Raw genomic sequence first — 14,533 nt, 5'->3', positions numbered from 1 at the left:
CCTGCCCCCAGCACCCCTCCCCCGCCTGCTGCAATGCACCATTGATTTAGTGAAGACGTCATCCGCACCCCCTTCTGAGAGCTGCTGGCTGCTCTGCTCTGACAATTACTCCGGCTGCTGCAGAGAAGCACTCATATCCACCGACATATGGCTTTTTAAAGTGATAAATTGCATTAGCAAATTTCTTATTAGCTCTGCTGTCAGGAGGGAGCTCCTGCCACATTAGCTTGCTGAGTCTGATGGGTTTCCTGGCCATTAATTACCATGCCAAGGACTAAGGGGACTCAGGGGCTGGTGGGTGGATGGGTGGAGGTCCCCATTCTCCAACCCCATTCCCATCCTCCCTCCCTTTGCCGGTGAAAGATCTAGAATGACAGGCTTGGTGAGCCTTGAGTTATCTCAAGTTCTGGTTTTTCAATGGGCCTGGCCTTGGACTCCTGATCTCTGTGGGTGGGGCACAGGATGCCCGGAGACCATCTGGGCTGCTTGGAGCTTGTTCTCCCTCAGGACCACTAGGATCTGGAAGTCTGATATCTGCACAACATCTCATTTGGAGCTGCATTTTCAAGGCAGAGGCTGGAATGGGGCCCAGAAAGGTGTTCTGGCCTCTCCTTGGGGTCAGCGTTTCTCAGGCATCCTCGCTCCCCGGCCGCTCCTCTCCGCTCTGCCCCAGACAACTTGAAGAGTCTCCTCCCTGAAGGTGACATCATGTCTTCTGCTTCAGTCCTCTCTTGGTGGCTATCCAGGGAACTGCACATTCTGGATGCTCAACCCAGATTTCCACAAACTCAGGTTTTTTCCCCCTCACACGAGAGTCGCATAAAATGCTCCCAAACTAACAAACACCTCAAGGGTCTCTGCTCCCGTGATAACCGGACAAAAGAAATGGTTTCTCTCTGATCATGGTCATCAGGAAGAATGCACAGCTGATCTCTGGGAAGCCACCCTGCCACAGGCCGCCAGACAGAGCTGCACCGGTTCCTCAGCCATCTAAGGCTGCCTGGGCAGAGGTCCCTAGACACGATCTCACAGAAGCAAAAGCAGAGAAATAGGGTGGCAGCTTTGAGGACGTTGCCAGCCAGGTCTACCTCACCTCCTCATTCTGAGGAGCTGCGCCTGGAGGCTCCTGCAGTCACACTTTTATGTCCCCACGTGCTCCGGCTGAAAGGGGAGGTGGGAGGGAGACGGAGGGAGGGGCAGAGGCAGAACGAGAAAGCTCAGCAGTGGGAAGATGTGGAGGGGGAGGGGGCGGGGCGGAGGGTGGAGAGCTCTGAATTCCTCATTATGCAGCTCAAGCCTGCCTGGGAGAAATCTGAAGAATCTGATGATGGAGTTGCACACATGTGGCCTCAGACCCCATGCTATCTTGAATCTTAAATTGAAGTCATTTCTAATCTAAAATCAGAGGAGCACTCTCTCCTCTTGCCACTTCTCTGAAATCTAACCTTCACGACATGCCCAAAGGACAGAACCACGGATGGGTCCTTCACAACTTCAGGACTACTTTTATTATTTATTCTTCAGGTCTCCGGGTTGTCCCAATGACGACGTCTCTGCTGGATTTTTCTGAGGATTAGAAGGCATGGATCACCAACCCAGCTCCCAGCTCCCTCCCTCTCCCTCTCCCCCTCTCCCCCCCTCCCTCCCTCCCTCCCTCCCTCCCTCCCTCCCTCCCTCCCTCCCTCTCTCCCTCCCTCTCTCTCTCTCTCTCTCTCTCTCTCTCTCTCTCTCTCTCTCTCTCTCTGAGCTTGAGGGGTGTGTCTAGACTTTTGCCCAGGGTTCAAAGGTAGCGTTTAGACCACAGCCCTTCTGCCCCACCCCCAGCCTCCTCTACCCTCTTGGTGGGTGCAGTGTGGGTCTAGTCTCCAGCTCCAGCTCTAGAATCACCTTCTAGGGCAGGCACCAGGTATCCCACCCCCTGCCTTCCCTTTCAGGGTGTTGGCCAGGGTCTAGCATCTCAACCTCAGCCCTAATGTTTGGTGCGTTGCCCAGGAAGCGTTTCCTGGGACTTAGAGTCTATACCTCAGCCCTCTTTGCTTTGCCAGCTCTGGGATCCGGAACCTGGGGGCGTATAAACCCCTTCCGTTCCTCTGGGAACAGAAGGGATGCTTTGTGCCTTCTACAAGATCCCTGCTGGAGTTGCTAGACACCAAGCTCGCTGAATGTTTCTTCCAGGACTAAGAACTGCACAGGGTCTCAGCCTCCATGGGTTTTCCAACCTTTCATAGCCCACCTGATCACCCAAACTCCGAGATTACTGCCCTCTCTGACCTCACTTACTCCAGAGCATGCAAGGAGCACAGCATCATCTCAGTGGCATCATCCATTCTGTGACTTCCTGAAGCCTGACTACTCTAGTGCAGCAAGGATCATTCTTTGTCCTGAAGCCTGAGAGTCAGGGTGAGATTGGAAATGGGGTGGAGTCATGTCTTCAGGAGTTTAGCTGGAGACCTCAGGAACTAGGAGTTGGCTGAAGGACATCAAAAGAAGCCTGATAGTGCATGCCTTTAATCCCAGCACACGGGAGGCAGAGAGGCAGGCAGATCTCTGTGAGTTTGACACCAGCCTGGTCTTTGGAGCAAGTTCCAGAATGGCCAGGAATGTTACATGGTGAAACCTTGTTTCAGAAACTCCCCCCCCCCAAAAAAAGAAGCTGGAAGAAAGGCTTTGGGGGCTGGGTGGGAGTTCATCATCACCATCACCATCATCATCATCATTCCTTGCATTTCTAGAGAATGAGACTGGGCCTGAGGCTGTAGATCTTCCTGACACCCCCACACCCCCATAGCCCTCTCTGCTCCTACAACCTTCCCCTATGTCTGCCTGCCTTCCCTAATCCTTCAGGTCTCTGCCCAAGCATCATCTCTTCCCTGAGGCCCTCCCCGATGGCTCTCCCTGATGATCCCCTGAAGGTCCTCTCCCCACAAACACAGCCCCCCTCCATGCCTGCCCTCCTCCATAGACCCTATGCTATCCACCACCACTATCCCAACCTCCATAGACCCCTATGCTATCCACCACCACTATCCCATCCTGTGTTGTTTTGTTGTCACAGTATCTGTCCCTGTTGGTAACGACCTCCAACGCTTCTGTATCTGTTTACGAGAGTCTTATCCGTCTCCTCCCCTACTCTCTCCTCACCGTTCCAGGACAGCGAGTTCTGTCCCCTTCCTTGCTGTCTCCTCAAGGCTCATGATGGCGCCTGGCTCACTGGAGAGATGTGCCATCAGTAGTTGTTACCGTGGTGTGGTATGATTAGGGTATGCGGAGGAAGCCGGAATCAGAGAGGCCAGTGAGGTAGACAGGTAGAGGTCACTGGACATCGCCCTTTTCATGACTGTTTAGAAACTTTCCAAAGCTAAGTGGCTAAAGTCTGTCTCTGGTATCACAGCATGCAGAGCCCCAAGTCCAGCTGCCCAGATCCCTTTATGCCTTCAGTGTCCTAGCCCCTCCAAGGGACCAAATATCCTCTGAGACCTGAGTTCTTTGGCATGCATCCTTTTGCACTTATTTCAGCTGGGAAGCCCTTGTACATGCAGTTCGGAACCGCCATCATCTTGGTATCCCGTCTGCTGGAAGCAGAATGAGCTCACAGACCCAATCAAAAGCAAGTGCTCATTGGGTGTGTGACAGCAGCCTCCCTTTCCTCTCTGTCTGGGACTTGGTGAGCACAGGGCATCTCTACCCTGAAGTTCAAACCCAGGCTCCATCAACCCCTGGTCTCCACGGCACTCTGAGGTTCCCACAGTTGGAGACTCGTTAGTATGTTTTCCCAAGTTGTCTCACAGGGCGCAAACACCCATGGTTGCTTTGTACTTAACATTGCTCTTAAGGTTGCCACTTAATAGGTGTGACCAGCGTGTCTGCTGAGTAACTGGAATGGAGTGGTTCGGTGCCTATCAGCGCCTATGAGACAATGGATCTGGCCCGGTTGCAGGGGAGGATTTGTTTATCTTCTCCGGTCCAGAGCACAAAGACAGGCTGACCTCGCTAGGAAAAGGAGGTCCAAGAAAACAGGTGGGGGACAGGGACAGATTAACCATCTGGGGTTACTGGCCATGAAACCAGAACCCACATCCTGAACACCCCCCACCCCAGATCCAATTTTCCATCAATGAAATATTCAGTGGCTCTGCAGCTCTATCAGCTCTCTCTGCAAGGGAGTCTCTCGATCATGATCATCCCAGCTCAGGCCGCCCGGGCCAGGTCTCATGCCATCCTACTCTAAGAGCACAATGTGTGGACTCCCTTTCCTCCCCACTAGACATCCCCGACTCTGAGGCCCCAGTGCTAACCTGCACAGCACATCCACGCTGGACAGTTGCAGCGAGGAGGGACCCAGCCTTGATCACATGGGATGAAGAATCTTGACATGAGGCAGAGCTCGCTTTCCCCTGTGACGACCAGAGCTGTGTCTGGGGTCCGTAGTGGAAAGGAGAAATGGGGACTGCCAATGAGAACCCACAGGGAGGGTGTGTGCTTGGTGGTTTTGTAATTTCAGCATGCGGGAGGCTAAGGCAGGAGGATCTCTAGTTCCAGGGGTGAACTGAAGGTTCCGGAAAACAGCAACAACAAACAAACAAAAATCACAAACACAAGGTCAGAGATTCTACAAGGTTGACTGACTGATTACTGATTATGATTATGGTTAATTATCAATTAAGAAGAGTTGGAGTGCTGCAGATTCAACGCCACTCATCTCTGTGGTTGACCACTAGCTTCTGCGAACCCCAAAGCAAAGAATTAGATGCTTAATGTTTAAAACCTACAGCAGAGTCGTACCCGCCCCCCAGCTTTGCTGTAACATGCCCATCAGACATAGCCACCAATCTTTAGAAAATGCCTTGGTTTATAACTTCCTTTTGTTCTGTGACTATAAAAGGTTGTGTAACTGCTTCCCCATTGGTACATGTTATTCAGAATAATCTAGATCCTGAGTTCCTGGGTCATGTGATGAGCCACCCTGTCTCCATCCTATGCTTAAAAGCCATCTTACTGTAAAGACAAACTAGGTTCATTCCTGTTTATTATCAAATTTGTTTCCCAAGGATTGGGCTGTGCCCCACCTGTAACCTTAACTACAAATGGTTCTGTACTGCCTGTTCCAGGGAATGTCTATCGTGTCTTTGTTTCAAAAGTTGTAATGACCACCTTGTAACCCTATCTTTGTTTCAGGAGGTTACTATGACTAACCTGTTATGCTTATGTTCTGCTCCTGCAACCTTGCCTATTTTGCCTGCCAAATCCCCCACTTGGAAACCCCTGAGCTATATAAACCTGTCTTCCTCATGTCCAATGTTGAACTCTCAAACCCCACCTTAGGGGGAGGCAACCCACACACTCAAATAGAAAATCTTCTTTAATTCACCTGGCCATGATTTGGGTTGGTGGCCTTCCTCCTCGGGTCTTTGGGATTAGCACATGATCACTAACACATGACTTAAACTATCTCTTACTTCTTTAGCAAGGGGGGGGGAGGAAAGAACCAGCAAGGGTAATTTCAGAGCCCGGCCGCATGTCCTGACCTCTAAAGTCTTTCTGTTTTAACCAAAGACCATTCTCCGGTCTTGTCTCTAGTCTAGATCATGGGCATGGCCGGAGAGTTTGAGGTCAAATACGCAGCGTCACGTGGCCAGTGTGTGTGTGTTGAAAATACCATAACTGGCAACAGTGAGCCAGGGTCTGGACAAGGGGCCCATGGGTCAACCCTGTGCAATGAATGCAGTAGAGTCTTGCTTTATACATCTGGAAATTAGTGCAATCCTTGAGAAACACATTTGATCATAAACAGGAATGAACCTAGTTTGTCTTTTCTGTAAGATGGCTTTTAAGCCTAGGAGGGAGGCAGGGTGGCTCATCACATGGCCCAGGAACCCAGGATCCAGATTATTCTGAATAACATGTACCAATGGGGGGAGTAAGTTAAGATAAAATCCAATTTCTTTTTTTTCCATATTTTTATTTAACTTTTTACACATGTCACTTTCAGTTCCCTCTCCCTCCCCTCTTCCCCCACCCCCCCAATCCTCCTAACCCCTCACCCCCACTCCATCCCTCCCCCACTCCCCAGGGAGGGCAAGGGCCTCCATGAGGGATTTTCAGAGTCTGTCACATCATCCTGGGAATGGTCCAGGTTCTTCCCCATGTGTCTAGGCTGAGAGAGCATCCCTCCACATGGCATGGGCTCCCAGAGTCCCTCTGTATGCCAGGAATAAATACTGCTCCACTATCTCAGGTCCCACAGATTGCCAAGGACTCCTCTCTGTCACTCAGGTTCAGTGGGAGGATGTCTGGATCAGTCCCATGCTGGCTCCCCAATCATCAGTCCGGGGTCCATGTGATGCCCCTTGTTTAGGCCCCTGTGGGCCTCGCCAGCCCGATCCCAATTCCCTTGGTCATCCCTCCTCTTTGCAAGTGGGTTCCAGGAGTTCAATTGGGTTCACAGTTGTGGGTGTCTGCCTCTGCTTCCATCAGCCACTGGCTGAGAGTTCTAGGATGGAATATAAGGCAGTCATCATTCTCACCATCATGGGAGGGCATTTAAGGTAGCCTTAATGCCAGTTGGTGTAGATCTGTGAAGATCTCACTAGTGCCAGATCTCTCCTCCCACTTATAATGGCTCCCTCTTTTATGGTATTTACCATCCGTTTCTCCTCTATTCTTACCCTGGCTCAATCTTCCTGCTCTCCCGTGTTGTCCTCTCTCCTCCTCTTCTCTACCTCTCTTTCTCCCATCTCCTTCTGCCCTCCCCTTCTCTCCCTCCCCAATCTAATTAGGAGATCGCATTCTATAACCTTCTCCAGGTTATCATGCATATCTCTCTTAGGGTCCTCCCTGCACCCCAGACTCTTTGGCGGTGGGATCGTGGGATGGCAATGCCCTGCTCCATGTCTAAAATCCATATATGAGTGAGTACATACCATGTTTGTCTTTTTGTGACTGGGTTACCTCACTCAGGATGGTTTCTTCTGTGCCATCCATTTGCCTTCAAATTTCAAGATTCCATTTTTTTTTCTGCTGAGTAGTACTCCATTATGTAAATATACCTCATTTTCTCTATCCACTCTTCAGTTGAAGGGCATCTAGGTTCTTTCCAGGTTCTGGCTATTACAAATAATGCTGCTATGAACATAGTTGAGCAGATGTCCTTATTGTATGAGGGTACATCTTTTGGATATATGCCTAAGAGTGAAAATCCAATTTCTGTACACACTATTCAGATGACTTAAATCAAGTGGTTCACACATAGTGATACTGCCTGACACTATTAACCTGATAGTGTTGTATAGACCTGCAGGTGTTGACCTGATAGTGTTGTGTAGACCTGGAAGTGTTGTGTAGACCTACAGGTGTCAGTCTGATAGTATTGTGTAGACCGTGGGCAGATGATTTAGATTTAGGGTTCTGCAGATGGGGCTTTGGATCTGAGCTTTGTTGTGAATTCAGGTGAATAACCACAAGCCACACTACAACCTTCCTGAATATTTCGCATTGGTACATGAATGTTGACTATATGACTATGTCCACATAACACGTTCATTTTTTGAGGATGTTTTATATGATAATCACAATGCCAAGCATCATTTCCTCTTCCCTTCCTCCTTCCCTCCCTCCCTCCCTTCCTCTCTTACTCAGGGCCATTGGGTTATGTCCCCAGGACCCAAGCATTTTCTTTTGAATGCCACTATTTAGTACCATAACTACTCTAGGAGGAAGACGCTATTATTCCATTTTGCAGTTGAGTAAACAGACTTAATAGAGAAATTAAGTAATTTGCTATAAAACATTTGCTAAAGGAAGATTGGAGATCCAACCTCAGAGTTTCTAAGCACACTGAGAGTCTACGTTCATATCAGTGGGGAGAAAAAAACCCATCTCCCTTGGGAGTCTGATGAATAAACCAAGGTAGTCTACAGAGCAGAGTCTCGCAAAGTCTACTACAGTCTTTTCCAAAGGAGAAGACTCCATCCTTGCCCCCAATCACTTTCAAAGTTGATCAACTTCATCAGTGAGCTTTACACGGTGATTAGGTCAGTGTGACCAACTGTGGGGCTAGCGATGCGATCCAACTCAGCATCACCAGTGGAAACACAGAAGTCTGTAATGTGCCGCTGTGGGTGAGGTGGGACATCACTTTTGTGGTACACTGTAAACCCCTCCTGGGAGGCCATGCCCTGCCCTGAGGATCTGTCAGGCCCCATCTCCTCAGGATACCCTAAGGGCCAGCCCCAGCCCCTGAGGACCTCCAACTACTGGGATCTGCCCACAGAACACTCCAAGGACCCTAATGGTTGGACCCAGGAGGCCAAGCTCTGCCCTACAGAACAAAAAGTCCAAGATCAGGCCACAAAATTCCACCAATCCCAAGCCTCTTAGAAAATGATTTATTTTAGAAAATGATTTATTTCTTTTCATTTTGTATGCATTGTTGTTTTGCCTGCATCTGAGTCTGTGTGAGGGGGGATCCCCTGGAACTGGAGTTACAGACAGTTGTGAGATGCTACATGGGTGCTGGGAATTGAACCCAGATCTTCTGGAAGAGCAGCCAGTGTTCTTAACCACTGAGCCATCTCTCCAGCCCCCTAGCTGTAGGTCCATCCACCCCGTGGGTTATTCCCTTCCCTCAGCCTAGGCAGAGGGACAGTCTAGCCAGCTTCTGCCGACAAACCCTGCTGACAAACATAATTCATTTACTTTTTTGCCGTTCATTTCTTTGCCTCGAATGTCTTCTTTTACTGGCTCTGTTGCAAATGGCTTGTTTGTGGAATGGCGAGCCTTTCCAGGGCCCTGTAGGGCACACGTTTCATGCAAAAACCTTTCCTGTTCCATCTGCAGCAGATCTGTTTTCTTGTCACTGGCAATTTTAAGTCTACTCTATCTCTTTAAATGTCCCGTCTGCCCCAGGGGAACCGTGGGGAAGGGAGGAGCAAGAAAGAAGAGTCGTATAGTTTGGTGTTTTGTACTTTGTCAGAGTTGGATTAGTAGTAGCTTATTAAAACTTTATTGGTTAATGTTAAGACTATGAACAGTAACACAATGAGAGAGAACGAAATCTGATAACTTGCCTTTGTACACCTTAAGTTACTTTGTTATACCTTAAAACAATTTTAGATCCTTACATCATAAGCTTTTATGTTCTTACATAAACTTTATTCCTTAAAACATCTTTTTAAAGCAAAGGAATGGTAAGAAGTTATACTGTAACCTATCAGCTGTCAAACTTCATCAGAGTTCTTGAGAACTCTGTTATGAAAAGCTTTTTAATAAAACATTTTAATGCTATAATCTCTAGATCTCTAAGCATTTGAGGGCTGTCTGTTTTTTTAGTATATCTTAGCAGACAAAATTTGTCTTTAGTTACTTGCCTTAAGCACATAGGTGACCAGGTAAGGCTTTACCCCTGTAATTAATTAATCTATACTTAGTATGGCTACAATGACATTAGTGCAGGATCTGTCTGGAGAACTGGACCCAAGCTAAGAGGCTATGAAGGGATGTTTTACTCAAGAGCCCTCCAGTCTGATGTGACTGGTTTTAACTTAATAGGTTAGATTTACACTTATAAAGGACAAAGAAGTAGGGGAAAAAAATCCCCTTTTGTAATAGAAGCTTAACCTTTGTAAACAACTTACAGGAAGGGCTAGGTGATGTAAATATTTCATTAATGTTGAAATAGATCTTCATAACCTTAAATTTTATCATCATTTAAAGATACATAACAATTTAGAAATATTCGAGACAGCACAGTTGAATTTAATTTGCATATAGAGTTAGCTTACATTCACATATATAAAGTTAAATTTAAATCATGTGTACAGAGACATGCAGATATATCAAACGGGACTGGGTAAAAGTAAGAAGAAGGGGGAACCATAGTGTCATCTCTGATTTGCACTTTGTCACGCCCCAATGTTATGATAAAGCTCGAGGGGGACCTTGGTGGATTCTATGGCAGTTGAGGGTGACCGAGGTGGAGGGACAAACATGTGGGACAGACAGAGCTTAGTGAGAAGTTTCTCTAGTAAGGGGAGGGAGGGGAGAAGGAAAGAGAAAAGAGATAAAGAGACAGAGAGACAAAGAGAGGACAAAGGAGAAGAGGGAGACAGGAAAAGTCCTGTCTGCCCTTGGGGAAGTGGGGGAGAGAGCAGGAAAGAGAAGAGAGCCTAAATGGGCGGGGTCTGTCTTTTAAAGGGTCCTTTGCACTTGCGTGCAGACTACACAACCATGAAACCCTGGGCTGACCAGGGCACTGCCTGAGTGCATTCTGCCAGTGACCAGCATAATGCCTGAGTTCTTACACTGGGATTCAAGGTTTGTGGGGATCTAATTTAGGCCATCAGGCCTTCCTGCACGTTTGTCCTCTGAGCCATCTCTTCTGTCCAACCTGTGACCTTTTCAACAGCAGCGATCACATCTTTCTTGCACCCTCCTCTGTACTGAAGTCAAACATTGGTCTAGAACTGAGAGACTTGAGTGCGCCATGGCTGTGTCTACAGGACAAGGACATTTCAGTCGAGCCTGGGATTCTAGGCTGCATCAGAGCTCTCTGCGTTTGGAGGTTGGCTGCTTCCAGCTGTCCCTGTCCCCACAAGGAACCATTCTTGAGAGGAGAGCAGCCTTCCACCTCAGAATTCCTCCTTTGTCATTGTGACTCTGGGGTGGTGTGGGAAGCCATCGGACAGGATAGTGTGGGCTCTATTTATGGAGGGCGCAATTTAAAAAGGTCTGGAGAGATGGCTCAGCAGCGTTAAAGGCTAGGCTCACAACCGAAAATGCAAGAGGTCTGGATTTCTTCCCAGGCTTTGAGTATCGGCCCCCTACTCCTTGGTAACCTACCTACCCAGTACCCTGCTGGGTCATCTGCCCCGTTGTGTTTGAAGCCATTGAGACCTGACATCTGGCTGCGTGGGGGTGGAGCTATCTTGGATCGGTCCCTAAATGGGACCCACTGTGGGCTCAAAAAGAGACAGTCACACTTGCACGCTCCTCTTCGCTGGTCGTCATCTTCTGACAGCATGCCAAGACAGACTTAGATTCTGTTTCCCGTTTTCATGGCCCTGCTCCGTCTGCCCAAAGGACTGGCTCTCCAGGTAAAACGGGAGCCAAGAGAAAACAAGCTCCTATTCGGGCAAACATTCAGGACTTGAAGTCGTCTCTTCTGTCTGTGTCTCCCTGCAAATAAGGCTGGTGTCTTTGAGCCTCCCACCTGTAGCCCTTTGCCCAGGTGGAATGGAACCAAAATGTTCCAGATGGTGGTGAGTGGGCGCATGCTGGAGGAGACTCAGAGCCGTTCCAGGGGCTGCTCAGCCTTGAGCCACCTGTCCTAGATCACACAAAGGGCGGAGCCCGCCTTATCAGCCACAGGACTGACACTGCAAAGACAGAAGTCCGCAGAGAAGCAAGAAAAGGCCAGTGACCTGTGACGTGATAAACTTAGACCCAGAGTCATTTACTAATGGAGACAGAAAATCAATGGTGTGGCCACCTTCTCCAGTCTTCGGACACTTGCAGGGGATGGAGCGGGAGTTTGGAGCTTGGAATATAGTAGCTGCTTCTTGGTGACTCCCATTTCCAGGAGAGTGGTGGAGTCCCTATCCCGAGAGGCCCTTCAGAAGATGGTAGATAATTATGGATGGGGTCTCTGGTTTGGCTGGGCTCTGTTTCACGGCAAGCAGTGGAATATGTGGTCCTTCCAAGGTCGTCCTGTCTGTCCTGGAGCAGGTTACCACCACACAAGTCAGGAGGCTGTCTCCTAATGATTGCTGGTGTGTGCTTCCTCAGCCCTTAGAGACAAAGGACCAGAAGCAACCTTGATGATTTTACTACAGACTTTGTTCCCATCTTTTCTTTCAAATGATCATAAAACCTCCAACCTCCCTCAAATCCTCCCCTTCCCCAGTCGGCAAGAGCAGTCTATTTAGCTTTTCCTGGAAATGCCAGCGTTTCTCTCTGGTTAAAAGGGGATGGGCTTCGGAGGCCTATTAACTCGGAGCATTTAGGTGAGGCTCTTAATCTGAAAAGAATGTGGTAATTAATGCTTGAGTTTAGTCAGAGCCCGAATCATCACAGACAGATTTTTTTAAGCCCCTTCTCCTTAATCAGTTTCGCCCTGATTAATTCTTTCTGTGGCTGAGTCTTGTTACATTAGACTGTCGTTGATTATTTCCACAATCAAGAGACTGACTGTACACTCATGCATTTTTAATAAAGGAGCGGCTGCATCCCCTTTCATAAGTGATCTTGCTGGCTGGCAGTTGAAGCCGCTAAAATAATTGGGGAGCGCATTTCTTACTTTCTGCGGCATTGCTTGCTGTCATCGTCATCCTCGGTGGCACAGTGGAAGAGCCCCAGAACCTGCTGTAGTCAGGGGGAGAGCTGGGTACTTAACTTGGCAGTCTTCAATGTCAAGAGCTGCTTATTCGTAGGTCACCGACTTTTAAAAAATAAACACAGGGGTAATTGGTTTGCTATAGCCTTGAAAGCTGTACTCATTGTATACTTGGTTTAAAACCTTGACTCATAGGAGGGACTCCTTCTAAAGGTTGATCCATATATCTGCCTCCACTTGTGACTGGCCCAGGTTGGCTGTCCACATTTGATTATCACTCGTGTGGTGGGGGACTCTCTCATACTTGACCTTGACACCTCTGGGAGCCTGCATGCCAGAAGTAGAGCATAGAGTAATCCAAATCCTCAACTGTTTCCTGTTCAGCTCAAGAGGAAGACAATCCCTCTAAGGGAGAAAAAAAATTCAGTTTTGGGAAAAACACTCGGCCCTAGGTTATGTGGTATGTTCAAAGCAACTCTAAAACGGAACAGTTTGAGAGAAGAGGTTATCAAGTAGCCTTGCCTGCTCGGGTAAAAGGCCACATGCCTGGAAGATAGCTCTGAAGGGATAGGTGTTCAATGCAAGCCCGAAGATCTGAGTTCGAGCCCCAAGACCCATGTAAAGGTGGAAGGTTAAAAAAAAATGATTCCACAAAACTGTCCTCTGTAATGCACATACACAGCATAGCACATGTGTGCACACATATATCCATGAGCAAACACACACACACACACACACACACACACACACAGAGGCATATGTAATAGAGTTGTTTAAAGGCCGCCCAGTTCCTGGTAGAAAGGAGCCGTTCTTCTCCTTCCTCGGAGCACAGATCGTTGGATCCTGGACTCCATGTAGGGATGTTGGGATCCAGGATCCCCTGGTCTGGGGGTTGGGTCTGCAGGTGGGAGGCAGGCTTCCAGGAGACACGATAGGAAGCCTCCAACTTGCTTTCTCCTTTGCCTACCCTAAGTCTCCAACCTTGAATATTAACCTTAAAAACAGAAGAAGACCCTGTAGTGTGCCTGGGAAGAGGGACGGGGGACAGGGTGTGATCTCCCCTGCAGCTTGTCCAGGCAAGCATGGTGGTCCTAGGGCCTCGCATTAGCTGCGGAGAGCAGGAGGCTTACAGGAGGCCAATAAAGATGGAGGCTCCAAGCCTCCCTTCAATACAACCCTTTAGTACAGTTCCTTGTGTTGTGGTGACCCTGTCTCAAAAACAAAACAACACAAAACAAAACAAACACAAAACAAAAAATACCAAAAGGAAACAAAGCCAAACAACAAAATAAAAACAAAACAAAACAAACAAAAAGAAGCTGAGATCCAAGGTGGGTAAGGGGACAGAGAGATGTTCCAAGGGGAAAGACCCTGGTTCCTAGTGTTCGAACAGGCGGTGATCTTAGCTGCTGAGAGAGAAGCAGCAAGATCCTGGGTCCCTTTCCCCAATGAAACCATAAGGACCAATCCAGCCAGAGACCAGGAGAAATCCCTTCCAAGTTCTTGTGCTGTGCCTCAGTGAGTCACCGAGATCTGAGCTTCCCTGCTAGTTCGGGGCTCGGGTTCTTCGGTTGTGTGTGGGACCCCAGGAATGTCACAGTGTAGAGAGGGCGTCAGATCTCCGTTTCCCCTGAGCTCTTCCACGGCTCTATGCAGGGAGCTGTTTTCATTCATTTTCCTCTTTGCTCCTTGTACCATTTCCTTCCCCGCATTCTCTTCCTCTAGAGCTTTTCAGTCCCTTGTCCACATCTGCATCGCAGAATTTGCCACAGGAAATACAACTAGATAGAGGGTTGGGACAATGAAAGAGACCTCTCCACCAGCCCTACCAAGTGGGGGAAAGGCTTCCTAAGCTAGAAGAAGGAGGAGGCCTTCTGGGGAAGCCTGCAGACCCACAGTTGTTTGCCAGGCTCTGGACCCCCTAGAGAACAGATACAGGTCTGAAGGCGGGGTATTAAGGAGTTCACTAGACCCAAGATGAATGATAAATGGGTGTTTTATTGGGGAACAATTTACACAGATAATAGTAAAGAACCACCCTAGCCTTCCTGATGCAGAAGATGCAGTCTCTGCCCTTCCGAGCTGATCCACCACCCAAGAGAAAGAGCACTGGGGAGAGAGCCCCGCCCTGCCCCATGCTTCTCCAATTTCCCGTCAGGTCACCTGCACACCTGAAGCCACACCCAAAGGGGTGTGGCCACTAAC

General features: G+C 48.6%; 1 long non-coding RNA gene across 1 annotated transcript; it reads right to left on the bottom strand.

The window, feature by feature from the left end:
• Positions 1-1,488: 1,488 nt before the first annotated feature.
• On the bottom strand, positions 1,489-4,440 carry LOC121137142. Its single transcript, XR_005874372.1, has 3 exons — positions 4,296-4,440; positions 2,281-2,470; positions 1,489-1,566 (listed from the first exon to the last, which is right to left on the bottom strand). It is a non-coding gene; the product is annotated as an uncharacterized LOC121137142 (long non-coding RNA).
• Between the last annotated feature and the right edge of the window lie 10,093 nt (positions 4,441-14,533).

The sequence above is a fragment of the Mesocricetus auratus genome, unplaced genomic scaffold (assembly GCF_017639785.1).
Source record: "Mesocricetus auratus isolate SY011 unplaced genomic scaffold, BCM_Maur_2.0 Super-Scaffold_100676, whole genome shotgun sequence".
NCBI lineage: Eukaryota > Metazoa > Chordata > Mammalia > Rodentia > Cricetidae > Mesocricetus > Mesocricetus auratus.
This window is presented reverse-complemented; position numbering and strand designations above follow the sequence as displayed.